We start from the raw sequence: 15091 nt of genomic DNA, 5'->3' as shown, positions 1-15091 counted from the left end.
TTAATATTACCGTTTGAAATTTTAGAAATGACTACTAGTAAAAGCTTTAAAGGGAGCTGGGAAACCTCAGTAGTATCCGGATGTGAATAATGCTCGCCATGAGGTGATTGCTGCGAAGCCACACATTGGATATAAGCGATGCCAATGTGGGAAGCTTTCAATTAATTTAGGCCGTACCAATGGCAAAATCAATGAAGTCTAAATTTGCAAAAACGCCTGTGTGCTGGGCAATGTCAGTGAACAATAAAGAGCCCCACGTGATGCTGCAGACTCCACGGAGCAGATACAGCTCAGAAACACATCAGGAACAGGTCTCACTGCCACCAAGTTACTCACCAAAACCTTACAATGACTGCACTGTCCATTGCTGTAAGTACTGCAGGCTGTAGTGCAGGTCCTATGGGCTGCAGTACTCATAGCAGTCCCCAAGCTGGTGGCCCTTGGACCCGCAGTGATGGCACTGGCGGATGATATACCTGGCAGGCACACCTGATAACGGTGCCAGGATGCCCACTCCTTAGAATTTTGCGAGGCCCCTGGCGAAGACCTCTGCCAGCTCCTGGATACCTTCACCAGCCGACAGGTGACAGCCATCGGTGGCGAAAAGGTGCCTCTTGGGTGTGTTTATTGCATCCAGGAAGTGATCTGAAAACAAAATGCGATATGCTGATAAATAAGGTAAATTGAGTAAGAAATCCCGATAGAATACAGCTGCAACAAGTACTTCGGCTTTCTGGCACATCTCACCAGTAAACAATGCATAAAGAAGGCAAAAAGAATGCATCCACACAAACGCAGTGCTCACTGAAAACCAAATTAAAATGCCTTAATTATATTCAAGGCAGGTAACCAAGCACACAAAGATAAGAATAGAGACCCGGATGTCCCCCTGTGCTAGGAGTGCTTTTTGGCAAGATACTGGCATATATTGATACCTGTATCTTCTCCTACTGCAGTCTTCTCAGCTACTATAATTTTCTTTTTTTTTTCAGAATGAGTCTGTGAACCAAGGTTCACAGGAGCTACAATGTGCAGCCGTGTCCTACGTGGCCAGTTTTCATCCTAACAACATTCCACGCGAGTCTTTTATGACGACAGCACGCAGTCTGTCTAACACACTACTTACTAAAGAAGTGTATAACGACACTAACCCAAGTGTCCCAAGTAACCCAAAAAAATGCAGCATGAAACAATTCTGCAAACCAATTGTCATTTCTGTGCTAAATTTGAGCTCGAACAATGCACCGGTTTAGCTTAGACAAGCATTCTACTGTGGTCGTTTATTTCCGCAACAGTCGGTACAAAAGCATTTACCCTAGTTGTCACTGTGGCCACTGCCATGCCATGACACTTAGCTACAATCTGAGCTGCCAAGAGATGTCCAAGGTAGCTGACCAGACACTGGAGAATATGCAGTACATAACAAACAGTGGCATGTTTGCGCATGAATGCCTGCATATCTACACGTTACAACTTGCCTACTTGGCCTTTTGGAAGACAGATCTGCCACTGTTAACGTACCAGAGACTCACAGGCAACTGGACGCTGCATGCTCAATTATATGCTATGCATATACACTCCCTAGGCTCTTGCGATAATGTCATGCTGCACTCCAGGTATCAGTTTCGATGTTTGCATGTCTTCCAATAAACTCCGCATTGTGTTTTGTGCAAGCTGTAAAGAAACTGCTTTTAAAAACAGCAATATGTTCCAACATTTTCTACAGTAAAAAAATGAGGATATAAGTTGGACAGCAATGTACGTGGGTGATATGTGTGATATGTGGGCACATATCGCCCACACACATAGCTGCTGAAAATTTTTAGCATTTTTTTGACAAATTTCTTCACATAATCCAAACCATAACATACATTTCACAATTTTTCAGTGGTAAAAGCAACCGTGCCGACGCACATTAAAATCGGTACCATAAAACTACTGAAACTCATCGCATCACTCAAATTCTCGATTTGCCAAAAATTTCGCTCATTCATCGCCCGAAGGCAACTCGCAAGAGCAGCCAATCATAGAAGCATATGCTGATTTGCAAAAGAAGTATTTTAGCAAGGTTTCAGCGAATAAGCTGCCAATGCTCGCTTCATCTGAGCTATAGCTCGTTGAAATAGTCAAGTGAAAGCTTGGTAGGCATTGTCTAGTGTCTGACAGAAACCCGTCTGGTCGGGACGGTACGTGAAGAAAATAGAAGGCACCGACCAAAAGAAAGGATGGCATGACGTTTTGGCTCCCCCACGGGAGCGTAGATTGGGGGCAAGTTTCCGTCATTCCGATTAAGCGTATGTGCTGTCGTGTGAATAATCGGAAGATAAATTCGTCACTTCTCGTCCCTTACTTTTGCGATCACACGTGCTTCTGCCTAGTTTATGTTGTGTGCGGCGGACACCGAGTGCTCGGCAAGCGCATTTTGATCTAAACACCGGTTTCTGACGTCACTCTGGCGATCACGTATTCTTCGCTCAAGTCACCCAACTCGCCGATGTACACACGTCGGCAGTCCGCACATGGGATCTAATACACAACACATGGGGAACTTTTCCTTCTTCAGCTTGTCTTTGGTTTACACAAGCTAACTCCTCAATTTTCGAGCTGGCACATGTGCGGTCTTTACATCATAGGACCGCAATATGCGCGCCAAAGGTTCGCTGATGCCAGGAACTTAGGGAATTAAGACCGAATTGCTGAAGATGTGCGTGTACGGCGTGACTTGTCCACCTGTGGCTATCCTGTACACGTCATGGACTATGTACAGCATCAAAAGGGACGTCCCAGGCTCCAAGCTGATCCGCTGCCCAGAAACGAGCCGTGATTCCCTATGTTCCTGACATCAGCGAACCTTTGGCGCAGATATTACGGTCCTACGATGTAAAGACCGCGCATGTGCCAGCTTGTCACATGTGATAAGAAATTGGAAATAGAAGTATGAACTAAAGAAGTTTGGAGAAGACGAGGATGATGATAAGCATTACTTTTATTAGTCCAAGAATAACGAAGGTGAAGAAACATTTGGTGAGGTGGGAAGAGATGATTGGCGGAAAAGAGAAGACGATGACGACGACGACAAGGATGACGTGTAGCAACGCCAATGCTATAAAAGCGCCAAAAGGCTGCTTGGAAGAAGCTTCTCCGCAATCAGTGTCCCAAAAACTGGATCGATTACAAGTTCATCGCTGCTACGTTTAAGCGCACCGTATCTCGTGCAAAGGAGTTGTACGATACTGAACACTACGAATTCCTTTCGAAATCAGGTAATAGGCGTGCTTTATTCAATTACCTAAAATCCAGGAAACTAATCTCGACCACCATGAACGCTGTCTCCCTAGTTCAGTCTCCGACTGAACTTGCTCAGTCTCTAGAAGAGATAGGCAGAGGCCTTGAGCGTCGGTTTACGGCTCTTCTTTCTCCTCCTAGATTTCCTGCCACATTGGACGATTTCGAGGAGGTCACCTTCACTGAGCTCTCGAACACTGTATCCTGCCTTCCACCCGCGGCCCCTGGCCCTGATGGTGTCACTTCTTCTATGATTAAAATTTTGTTCGAGGAATATCTCACCGACTTACTGCCACTGCTGACTTACTGCTGACAGGGAATTTTACTGCTTCCAGAACGGTATTTCATCAAGCAGGTTTCGACAAGCGAGAGGAGTGCCCCAAGGGGCGGTCCTCTCCCCTGTACTTTTCAACATCTTACTCAGCAGTATTCCGTGCAGTACCAAGGTGTCCATCTATGTGTATGCTGATGACATCGCCTTTTTTGCTTCAGAGAACGACATTTCCTCTTTGTACTAGTCCTTACAGTCCTACTTGAATGTCCTGGACCAATGGTTAAGGGTCTTTAATCTGTCCCTTAATGTGAATAAATGTGCTTTATTGGTTTTCGCGCTCTCTCATCCAGTTAATATCTCTATTGTTTATCAGAACCATGTAATTCCTCAAGTGCAAAGTATCAAATACCTCCGAGTAATTTATGATCCTTCTCTTTCCTGGCGGGCCCATATAGAGCACATCACTGCGAAAGGAGTCCGAGCAGTCGGTATGCTGTGCAGGCTGAGCAATGTTCGTTCTGGCATGAGAAGGCACACGCTTCTTATTATTTATAGAATGTACGTCCGTCCTGTCTTAGAGTTCGGCTGTGCTCTATTCTCTAGTGCGCCAGCGTATAAACTTCACTCCTTGATTCCCTTGGAGCGGGAGGCGTTGCGCCTCTGTTTGGGCCTTCAAAAATTTGTGGCGAATTCCGTTTTGTACCTGGAAGCGCGTATTCCATCATTGCCTTCAAGATTTCGGCTCTTAACGGTGAAAACGTTTGTAAAAATGTGTGATTCGTCGCTTCATGCCGCCAATTTGATCTTCCTTCGTCAGCCTCGGCCATTTTTCAACGAAACCTGGTCTCGGTTCCGCACCCCCCAGATTTGTTTTGTGCAATCCCTCCTTGACACCTTAAACGTCCGCATTTCGGACATCCTTCCGCTACGCGCCAATTCTTCATCTATCCAGACTGTCTTCGATGACATCATTCCTAAACATGCAAAGTTAATGTCTTTTCATTTACTGAGCGGTTTGTTACAGGATTACTTGCTGTGCTTTAAATCTCATATGCTCATAGCGACAGATGCCTCACAGTGTGAAGAAAAGGCCGATGTTGGTATTTTCTCCATCTCCCTTGACTGGTCATTCTCTCTGGTCATTACATCCCTATTTATTTGGCCGAATTTCTAGCAGTAGTCGTGGCCTTGCGCAAATTAAACAGCTCTTTGTCTTCTGTCATAATTATGACGGATTCATTACCGTTGTGTTCCTCTCTTAACGCGCCTACAACATCTCAGGCTCTACGCTTATTCAAATGCTTGATTCCTCCCCACGTGTGTTCGTTACGGTTGGTGTGGGTGCCTGGGCACAGAGGAATCCGTATAAATGAGGTTGCTGATACCCTGGCGAAGGCATCTCTTCAAGGCCCAGTCGTATCTGTGCTTCCACCCAGCGCATATATTACTGCGGCCAGATTTCGCAGGTATCTGCTTTTGAAAGAATTCGCAGCATCAGCTCTGACCTCCTCTCCCGAATTCCGGCATCTCCTTTACCCATGGAGCAGTACAGGATGGCGATCACGCAAGCTTGAGGTTTCCTTCACGCGTCTACGTTGTCGCGTGCCTCACTTAAACTTCTACCTTTACAGATCTGGTCTGGCGGTCTCCCCATTGTGCCCGTTCTGCGAAGAACATGAAACGATAGATCATTTCTTGCTGACCTGCCGCCGTTTCTCCTCTTTACGGAGCCGCCTGCTAGAACATCTGTTACGACAGCTAGGTCTAACGCTGTCAGCTGCGGTTGTTCTGTCTCTTGGGGCTTCCTCCCTTGGACACAGTAATTGGAATGTGCTCTCCGCCATGCAAAACTTCCTTACAGACACTAAACGGCTGCCGTCTTAAGCTCTGTTCTTTCTCATGATCAATATTTCTCTGCGCCGAAAGCTTTCCGAAACATGGAACTTTTAGCCCCGTTCTCAATTTCAGTCACCTATCTCACAGTATTTGTTTAGCTTATTTCAATTACACATCTGAATTTCTTTCATTTATTTCTTAAATTCAATTGTTATCATTATAATTATTGTTTTTAATCCGTCATTATTTTCTTGTTTAACATTCTGAGCACCTATCAGTCGCCGCCTGTGTCTTGGCCGATCCCCCGCAGTGGGTACGTGCCATTATTTAGAGGACAACAACAACAAGAACATAAAAGCGCGAGGTGGGTCATGAACACCCCGATTGGAAGACAGCAACGCCGGCTGCTGCTTCTCGAGTTCTACGGCGTCGCACGGTAGACTTCCTGCCGTTCCTGAGACCGTTCCGGCAGCTGACTTAATCACCTGCTATGGCCAGGGGAGCTCGAACGACACCACCAATAATGCTGCCAGTGACGCCAGCCCAAGCACTTCGAACGCCACCTCGACGCCGGCTACCGAGATGCCACTGACTGGACCTATAATGCTTCCTCAGCACTGAACCGTGAGTACGAACGCCGAACGCTAGTAGACTGGTTGTTCCCGGGCCATGTGTATTGATAGTCTTTGTGTTTAGTGCTAGTTTTGTTAGTTTCGTGTGCTAGTGTTTGTGTCGCATAGGTGTATTAAATGTGCGTGTGTGTGGGTACACCAGTCGCCAAGTCCATTCTTTCGGCCCGAGTGTCCTGGGGGGGATCCGTGACACAGCTCGAAAACTGAGGAGTCATCTTGTGCAAATCAAAGACAAGCTGAAGAAGGAAAAGTTCCCAGGTGTTGTGTATTCGATCCCATGTGCTTACTGCCCGTATGTGTACATCGGCGAGTCGGGTGACTTTGAGCGAAGGATGCATGAACGCCAGGGTGACGTCAGAAACCGACGCGCAAGATCAAAATGGGCTTGCTGAGCACTCGGTGTCTGCCGCATACAACATAAACTGGGAAAAAGCACGTGTGATCACAAAATAAAGGGACAAGAAATCACGGCTCTATCTGGAATCGCTGATTATTTACACGACAGCGCATACGCTTAACCAAAATGATGCAAACTTGCCCCCAATCTACGCCAGGTGCCTGGGTTCACTCATGCGCCGTGTATAAATAACCGACCCAGCTATGTTATGCCTCATTGTGAACAAGGCTCCCGTGGGGGAGCCGAAACGTCATGCCATTCTTTCTTTCGGTCGGCGCCTTCTATTATCGTCTTGGTAGGCATACTGGAGCAAGGAAGGTCATTTTGGTTGCTTTGGTTTATTGGGGTTTAATGTCCCAAAGCAGCTCAGGCTATGAGGGACGCCGTAGTGGAGGGCTCCGGAAATTTTGACCACCTGGGGTTCTTTAACGTGCACTGACATCGCACAGTACACGGGCCTCAAGAATTTCGCCTCCATCGAAATTCAGCCGCCGCGGCCGGGATCGATCCCGCGTCTTTCGGGCCAGCAGTCGAGCGCCGTAACCACTAAGCCACCGCGGCGGGGCGAAGGTCATTTTGGGTCCGGGTTTATGTTGGTTTAACGTCCCACAGCAACTCAGGCTGTGAGGGATGCTGTAGTGAAGGGCTCCGGAAGTTACGACCACTTGGCGTTGTCTAATGTGCACTGACATCGCATAACACACGAGTCTCCAGAAGTTCGCCTCCATCGAAATTCGACCGCCGCGGCCGGGATCAAACCCGCGTCTTTTGGGGTGAGTAGCCGAGTGCCATAACCACTGAGCCACCGCGGCGGCAAACGTCATTTTGGTTATTTATTATTAAGTATTATTTATTTATTTATTTATTTATTTATTTATTTATTTATGTACATACTGCAGACCATGGTTAGGTCCAAGCAGGACGGGCACTGTACAGACTGAGTAAATCAGAAAAATCACATAGCAACAAAAAGTCACATGGCAAAAAAAAAGAAAAGAAAAAGAAACATGCATACAATTACAAAGCATGGCTGATGGCAAATATGCCAGTGTTGGTCCGTGTGGGGCAGAGAGTTCCAGTCCGCTATTGTGCGCGGAAAAAAAGAAAATTTGAACAGATTTGTGCGTGCGAAATATGGTGCTAACAGGCTGGTGTGATAGTGGCGTGTGCTTCTTGCGGGCTGGAGGAAAAGATATAATGACGGGTCAAGTCCCAACTTACGGTTGAGCAAGAGGGAAAGAAAATCTAAATGAGTACCTTGTCGACGACACTCAAGGCGGGGAATACCATGAAATTGCATTATTTCGGAGGGTGAATCAGATTTGGAAAATTAAGAGAACACAAACCTAACTGCCTTCCTTTGTATTTTTTCAATCTTCTTTATGTTGGATGCCGTATGCGGATCCCAGACTACACACGCGTATTCGAGTTTTGGCCTGATCAAAGATAGATAACTAAGAAGCTTTACATTGGGAGGGGAATTCCGAAGTTTATGTCTCAGGAAACATAGTTTTCTGAACGCAGATGAACAGATGTTGTTAATGTGGGCGTTCCATGACAGATCATGAGTGATTGTCACACCCAAGTACTTCACCGAAGTGACTTCCTTAAGCGGGGATGAACCAAGAATATAAGCATGTTTTTTCGGATTTTTTTTACGAGTAATGCAGAGAGAAACAGTCTTCTCCGGATTTAAAGCCATTCCCCAACGACTGCACCAGTTCACTATATTAGTGAGGCTAATATTCAGGTTTATTTGATGACGAACACTGGAGATTTCGCGAAATAACACACAGTCACCAGCATATAGTCTAATCTGAACACCGGGCAAAACTTCATTGACAATATCGTCAATGTACAGTAAAAACAGTAAAGGCCCCAGGACGCTTCCTTGGGGCACACCAGATGTGACAGGAAGAGAGCCGGATTGTTGTTCACCAAGAGCAATGTATTGTTTTCGGTTATTCAAATAATCACTTATCCAAGAAATATGAATACGCGGGAGGCGAATGGAATGTAGTTTTAATATTAGGCTGCTGTGGGGGACTATGTCAAACGCCTTGCTAAAATCTAGAAAGATTGCATCAATCTGACCATTAATATCTAATACTGAGGTAAAGGAATGAACTACGGATACTAGCTGCGTCACGGTAGAGTAACTTTTCCGGAAACCGTGTTATTATGGTTGTGGGAGTATTATGGTTATTATGGTTGTGGGAGACTAAAGTCCCTTCTTGTTAATTTTTCAACACTCACAGCATCCCTTTGGAGAAATTCAGGGGGCACTTTGGCTCTCTAAAGTGCTGCAAGGTGAAAGTGTTTCCTGGTACACTGTTTTTTTATTTTTTATTTGTCACATTTTATTTTTGTTTTATATGTTTTTATTTATGTTTCTTTTCTTATTTAATTTTTTTTTATTTCCTTTATCTTATTTATAGAGCCCATGCATTCACTAGGTGCGCCTTTATTCATGCTCAAACCCTGAGGCTTCGTGGCGGAGGCCTTGCTAGATAAGCGTCGTCACATGGCTGCCAAGCGAATTTCTGAGCTCTACTGTGGTGGTGCCCTGGTCAAAAGTACAGATGCCATAGTTACCGAGTTTGAAAACCACTATAGCTCTCTGTTTGCTGCCACGTCTAGCACTGATGATGATGATCATATAGCGCGATTGGTGTTCATGATTAACGCACTCAATGAGGATGAGTGCAAGGCAATAAGTGGCTCTTTAAACTTGGGTGAATTGCAAGATGCAATGCCGCTTTCGAAAACCCCGGGGCCTGACGGCATCTCGGGAGAATTTTACATGACATTTAAATCCGTTCTAGCCCCTGTCCTGCTCCAAATTATTGAGACAAGTATTGATGTTGAATTTGTGCCTCAGTCATTTACGAAAAGCCATAGTGTCTGTATACCAAAAACCGAGGATAAGGAAAATCTTCGATTTTTAGATGGCTACAGACCAATCACGCTTTCTAATGTAGATTATAAGATTTTTGCTAAAGTACTGTCAAATCGGCTGCAGCTTGCAATGTCTACTTTGATTGGGCCTCATCAAAAATGTGGCTTGCGGGGACGATCAATACAATCTAACCTACAAGTAGCGCGTACGGTGTTGCAGTATTGCAGTGACGCTCAAGAACAATTAGCAATGCTGCAAATTGACCTGGCAAAGGCATTTGATCGAGTGTGCCATTCATTTCGTTTTGCACTTTTAAATCACGTCAATCTCGGTTCAATACTTTCTACTGGCACACGCCTTTGTTACAAATCCTGTACCACGCGCTTGATTGTTAATGGCTGTCTCTCGCAACCAGTCCCAGTTCCGTCTTCGGTGAAACAAGGGTGCCCACTGTCTCCGCTCCTGTTCGCATTATACTTGGAGGCACTTTGCATAAGTGTTATAAACAGTAGAGCTGTCATTGGTTTCCGAATAATGGGCCACGAACTGAAGGTATTGGCTTATGCAGATGACCTTGCGTTTTTTGTACTGATAAGCCAAGCATTGATGAGGTTATTCGTTTAACGGAGGACTTTGGTTCGGTGTCAGGAAGTCGGATTAATCGCTCTAAGAGTTGCGGTCTTTGGTTTGGTAGCTGGGGTTCGACACCTGCTGAATATTCTGGTATAGCATGGACATGCAGGCCACCAAAGTACCTTGGCGTCCCTTTGAGTGCCTATAAGCATAGCGCACATTATTGGAAAGACCGCGTGTCAACTTTTCAGCGCTATGCTCAAACGTTTGTCCTCCATGGCCTCTCAATTTTTGGCAGGGCGACCGCCTGTAATCTGTTTCTCGCCAGTAAAATATATTATGTACTGCAAATTATTCATTGCGCAAGACTTCCTATCCAGCGTTTTCACAGGGTTTTCGCTACTTTTGTGTGGGATTCGTCTTTTGAATCCATGAGGCGTGATAACCTTTTTCGGCCTGTAAGCGCTGGCGGCCTTGGTCTAGTTCACCTGTATGTCCGACAGTGTCACGTTTCATGTTTTTCCGTGACACTACACACCCAATAGTACGTTCATTCCTGCAAACAAATTTAGTTCATGTTTTACCCAACCTCATTCTGTCTTCCAATGTTTGTGACCGTCCGTGTTTGTGGGGCATAATGCAAGAGGTGTATTTGGCTGTCCGTTTCCTACTGGTTCGTTTTTCTCCTGAGTTCCTTTTTTAGTGTCGAGGAAAAAGTTGTACAAGGATTTGATTAGTATGCTCTTCCCTCCGCCCATGTACCGCTCTCTGTATTTTGGTTTACCGGGGCATGACGTACTCAAAAGAGTACGTAAGATGCCAGTCTCGCCGTGTACAAAGACTTTTTTCTTTAAGTTACACACCGGTACGTTGCTCGTTGGAACATGGTTAGAGAAAAAGGGCATTTTTGTGTCTACCGTTAATTGCCGCCTTTGTGATGAACCAGAAACAGTTGAGCATTGTTTCATCAGTTACAAAGATGCAGTACTCTTCTGGGATATCCTGCAACGCACATTTAAAAAAAGAATTCATCTGACTCCACATTCTGTTCGCTATCTCACTGCGCTGCCATTTGTTGATGAACCCCTGGACATGTTCTTTCTGATTGGACTGCACAGCCTCTGGAAAACCCGCATGATGGACAGACACTGTGAACCTGTTGTGTCTACAAAGGATCACTTCAGTCGAATGGTTGTTCATCTAAGAGACGTGTATGACCCGACTGAGTACGAACCGGAGTGGCGCTCACTATTAGTGATGTGCTCTGCATTGCCCTTTTTCTACTGCATGATCTTTTCAATATGTATTGTTTAACACTGTTTTCATAATGGCTTGTATATAGTTCATGTACATAGAACATTACATCACTATAATAAATACCATGTTGAAGAACAAAAAAAAAAAGACTTCGTGGCGGAGTGGTAGCGTCTCTAATTCAAATGCCAAAGGCCCTGGTTCGATTCTCAGCCTCAACACAGGTTTTTTTTTTTAAATAGTGACGCCGAAACGCGGACACACTTGCTAACATTCCTTGGTCACGAAAGTATGAGGCATTGAAGGCTTTCACCTTAATACAATATACTACCAGAAGATTTTTCATTAGTACTGTTGTCATACTTCATGCTTCTTAGTCCTAAAAACGGGGAGCTAGTACAGTTACAGTTTCCCCAGTGCCGTGGGGTGGCTCCTGCTCTGTGGGGTGACTCCTGTGACTCCTCAGGCGACTACTGCTTAGAAGTTTGACAAGTGCACATGGTAGACTGGAACCCCTCCGGTGCAGCAAGCAACTACAATGCTTGCAAGAGTATAGCTGCCATGTTAATAAAGGCTCAGAGAGTGTGCCAGCCACCTGAAAACTTGCCTTGAAGGATAGCTGCACTGCAGTACATGTGGGTGCACACCTCAATTTGCAGACCCTCTCAGGTCGACTGACGAAGGAAAGTTTGGGATCTGAGAATAGCAAGGGGACTGTGTCACTGTGTTGATCGCCTTCACTTTTATCAAAACAATTCGCAAATTGCCGGTCGCATGGAGGCGTTAAACTTTTTCTCCCCGACTGTTTCTTTCCCCGCGCAAACACTGCACCACTGCATTTGTCTCATCATCCTTGTACAGTCGTCAGCACGCCTGTTTAAAGCGCTAGAACGCCACCCTATGACACAAAGAAAGCGAAAGTTTGGTTTAGTTTGGTTTATTGGGGTTTAACGTCCCAAAGCGACTCAGGCTATGGGGACGCCCTAGTGAAGAGCTCCGGAAACTTCGACCACCTGGGGTTCTTTAGCGTGCACTGACACCGCACAGCACGCGGGCCTCTAGAATTTCGCCTCGATCGAAATTCGGCCGCCGCGGCGGGGATCGAACCAGCGTCTTTCGGGTCAGCAGCCGAGCGCCGCAACCACTGAGCCACCGTGGCGGGGCGAAAATGAAAGTAGGTATATTATGCTGGCGCCAGACCGAAGGCACGCTGGCATACTATTTGTCCTGTCAACTGCGCTGAGATAATATTTCACTTGCAGGCTTGCTGACTGCACTTGCCTTCCTCTAGCTGAAAGGCGCACAACAGTTAAGGCAAGCATGAATCGGTACTCACGTCTGGGTTCAAGGTGCCTACACACAGCATCCGCTCAAGTGCAGCCGTCAGCTTGCGGTGAAGCACGTGACGGCTTGCCTCGGGAGTCCGTCGTGGCAAAACACCACGGCAAGACCTTCGCCACGAACACGACGCGCAGCAGGTGCAGGACAAGGGCCTGTGACGTGAAATATATGAGAATTCTGTACAGAAATGAACCGAAATTGAAAGCGTTGAGCAACCACGCACCTACCTTGATGTTATCGCAAATCGCTTGCGGAGTGGCATTAGGGCCCGTGAGGTCATTACCTCCGACGTACACCACGGCAAAATCACTATGCTTAAAATTAAGTCGCCGCACAGCGCTTCGCACGGCGTCGTACCCGCCGAGGCTAAATGTGCACGTCTCAGCCGACAGCCGTAAACGCAGGCGAGTCCTGCACAATCGCTTCAGTTGGCTGTCGCCGACCAGAACGCCTTGCTGATCCATTGCTAAATCCACAAATACCGAGGCGAATACCTGCGAACGACCACTTTTTGTGCCTAGGGACTGTCAAGCGCTACGTTCCCTAGGTTTATAAACAGGCGAACAAAAAGCTCTAGTTTTGACGCGCTAGAGACATTAGGGGGCTGGTGTCCCTAGGTTTATTTTCTCGTCTTAGGCGGGTCCCTCGCTGTCTGGCACCTCGCGACGTGTCAGGCATGCTGCTCGTCGATGCTTCTCCTTAAGACCCCGCTGACCTACGGCGCAGCATCGTGGCTTGCAAAGGGAGCGTTAGGGCGCGTTGCCTTGCGGCGCAGCACCAGGGCTTGTCAAAGGGACATTCGCAGGAGAAAGTTTGCGGCCTGCAGAATTGGAATCCGGACAGGTTTACCGGCATAACAGCAGACGACGCGACGCCCCGGCTATGCCCACCCTTCGCCCGTCAGTCAGAACAATGCACCGATGGAATGCCTTTAGGGAAAATTTTTCAATGACGTCAAACCAAAGGCTCCGGAGCCAGAGTAGAGGACGAGGACGTTTGCTTGTGGAAGGAAAGAACGAGCGAGCTTTGATTTGAATTTTTACAGCGTTTCGGGGCGCGCAGGGCTCTAGTATCTTCCTGTGGTTATCTTCGATGCCTCATCTATGCAGTGGGCTTGTTTTTCAAAAATGTCCAGACCCTCGTCAGTTGCTCTTTAAGGGTAACGGATGGTGGATTCCAACAGAAGGCATGCGTAGCAGGGGTCGGCAGAAAGTGTGCGGATGAGAGAACTTTGCGGGGATACGGTGGCCGCAGCTGGTATCGGACAGGGTTAAAAAAAATTCAGGGGGCACTTTGTCTAAAGTGCGTAGAGGCGAAAGCGTTTTCCGCACCACTTTTACTGCCTCTGTGGCTTTGTTGACGTCACCTCTGTATGAGGTCACACATAATTAATGACTAATTATTGAGTAGTGACACATTACTGATTAATAGCTGATTACTGATTAATGATTAAATACTAATTAACTGTTAATTAATGAGGCTTAATCGTCACCTTTGGGAGTGGAACGCGATAGCGTGTTGTAGCGCTGCCAGGGAGTCCACGGAACACCCACCCGTCCGGCGCGATGCCTTGCCCTTTGAACGCAATGCTTTTTAAGGAAAGGAAATGTCGCAGTTATTCTCTGCCATCTCGGTAGAAATCTGAACCGCACCGTACAGGAAGGGAGGAAGTGGGAGTGAAAGAAGAAAGAGGGGCCGTAATGAAGAAAAAATTCAGGGGGCACTTTGACTGTCTAAAGTGGGTAGAGGCGGAAGCGTTTTCCGCACCACCTTCGCTGTTTCTGTGGCACTGGTGGCGTCACATGTAATCGAGTACTAATTACTAAGTGATGACAAATCACTAATCAATGGTTAATTACTGATTAATGCCTGAATACTAATTAACTGCTAATTAATCACGCTTAAGCTTCGCCTTTAGGAGTGGAACGCGACAGCGCGTTGCAGCGCTGCCAGGGAGACCACGGAACGCCACCATCCGTTCGGCGCGATGCATTGCCCTTTGAACGCAACGCTTTTTGAGGAAAGGAAATGGCGCAGTAATTCTCTGTCATCTCGGTGGACACCTGAACCGCACCGTAGAGGAAGAGAGGAAGTGGGAGTGAAAGAAGATAGATAAAGAGGAGCCGTAATGAAGAAAATGAAAATTGTATTTGAGGAAAGGAAATTACGCAGTAACTGTGTCACAAAATTCAGGGGGGCACTTTTTTGACCTAAAGTGTGGTCACTGATGTGTGGTTAAGATGTTAAGCTTCGCCCCTAAGAGTGGAACGCGACAGCGTCTTGCAACGCTGCCAAGGAGTCCATAGAACGCCATCGCCCATTCGGTTCTACGCCTCGCTCGTCGGTAAATTGGTTTTTGAGGAAAGGAAATGTATCTGTCTCTCATTTGTCGGTGGACACCTAAACCTCGCTGGAAGGGAATGGAGGAGGATGAGAGTGAGTGAAGACACCGTATTCACTAGACGCGCCTTTGTTCATTCCAAACCATCGAGCTGGCATGGCGGAGTGGATAGCATGCTCGTCTCTCACGCCGAACACCGGGGTTCGATTCCTGAGCTCGACCAATTTCTTAATCGGTTTTATTTATTTATATGGCCTGA

The 15091-nt window shown here is 46.6% G+C and overlaps 1 pseudogene; it reads right to left on the bottom strand.

Annotated features, from left to right (window-relative positions):
- Nucleotides 1-211: 211 nt before the first annotated feature.
- Nucleotides 212-12955, bottom strand: LOC149326242 (uncharacterized; annotated as a pseudogene).
- Nucleotides 12956-15091: the final 2136 nt, after the last annotated feature.

Source organism: Amblyomma mixtum, chromosome 10 (assembly GCF_055824585.1).
Source record: "Amblyomma mixtum isolate Tamu chromosome 10, ASM5582458v1, whole genome shotgun sequence".
NCBI classification, from domain to species: domain Eukaryota; kingdom Metazoa; phylum Arthropoda; class Arachnida; order Ixodida; family Ixodidae; genus Amblyomma; species Amblyomma mixtum.
The sequence above is the reverse complement of the archived record's forward strand: the minus strand, read 5'-3'. Positions and strand labels throughout refer to the sequence as shown.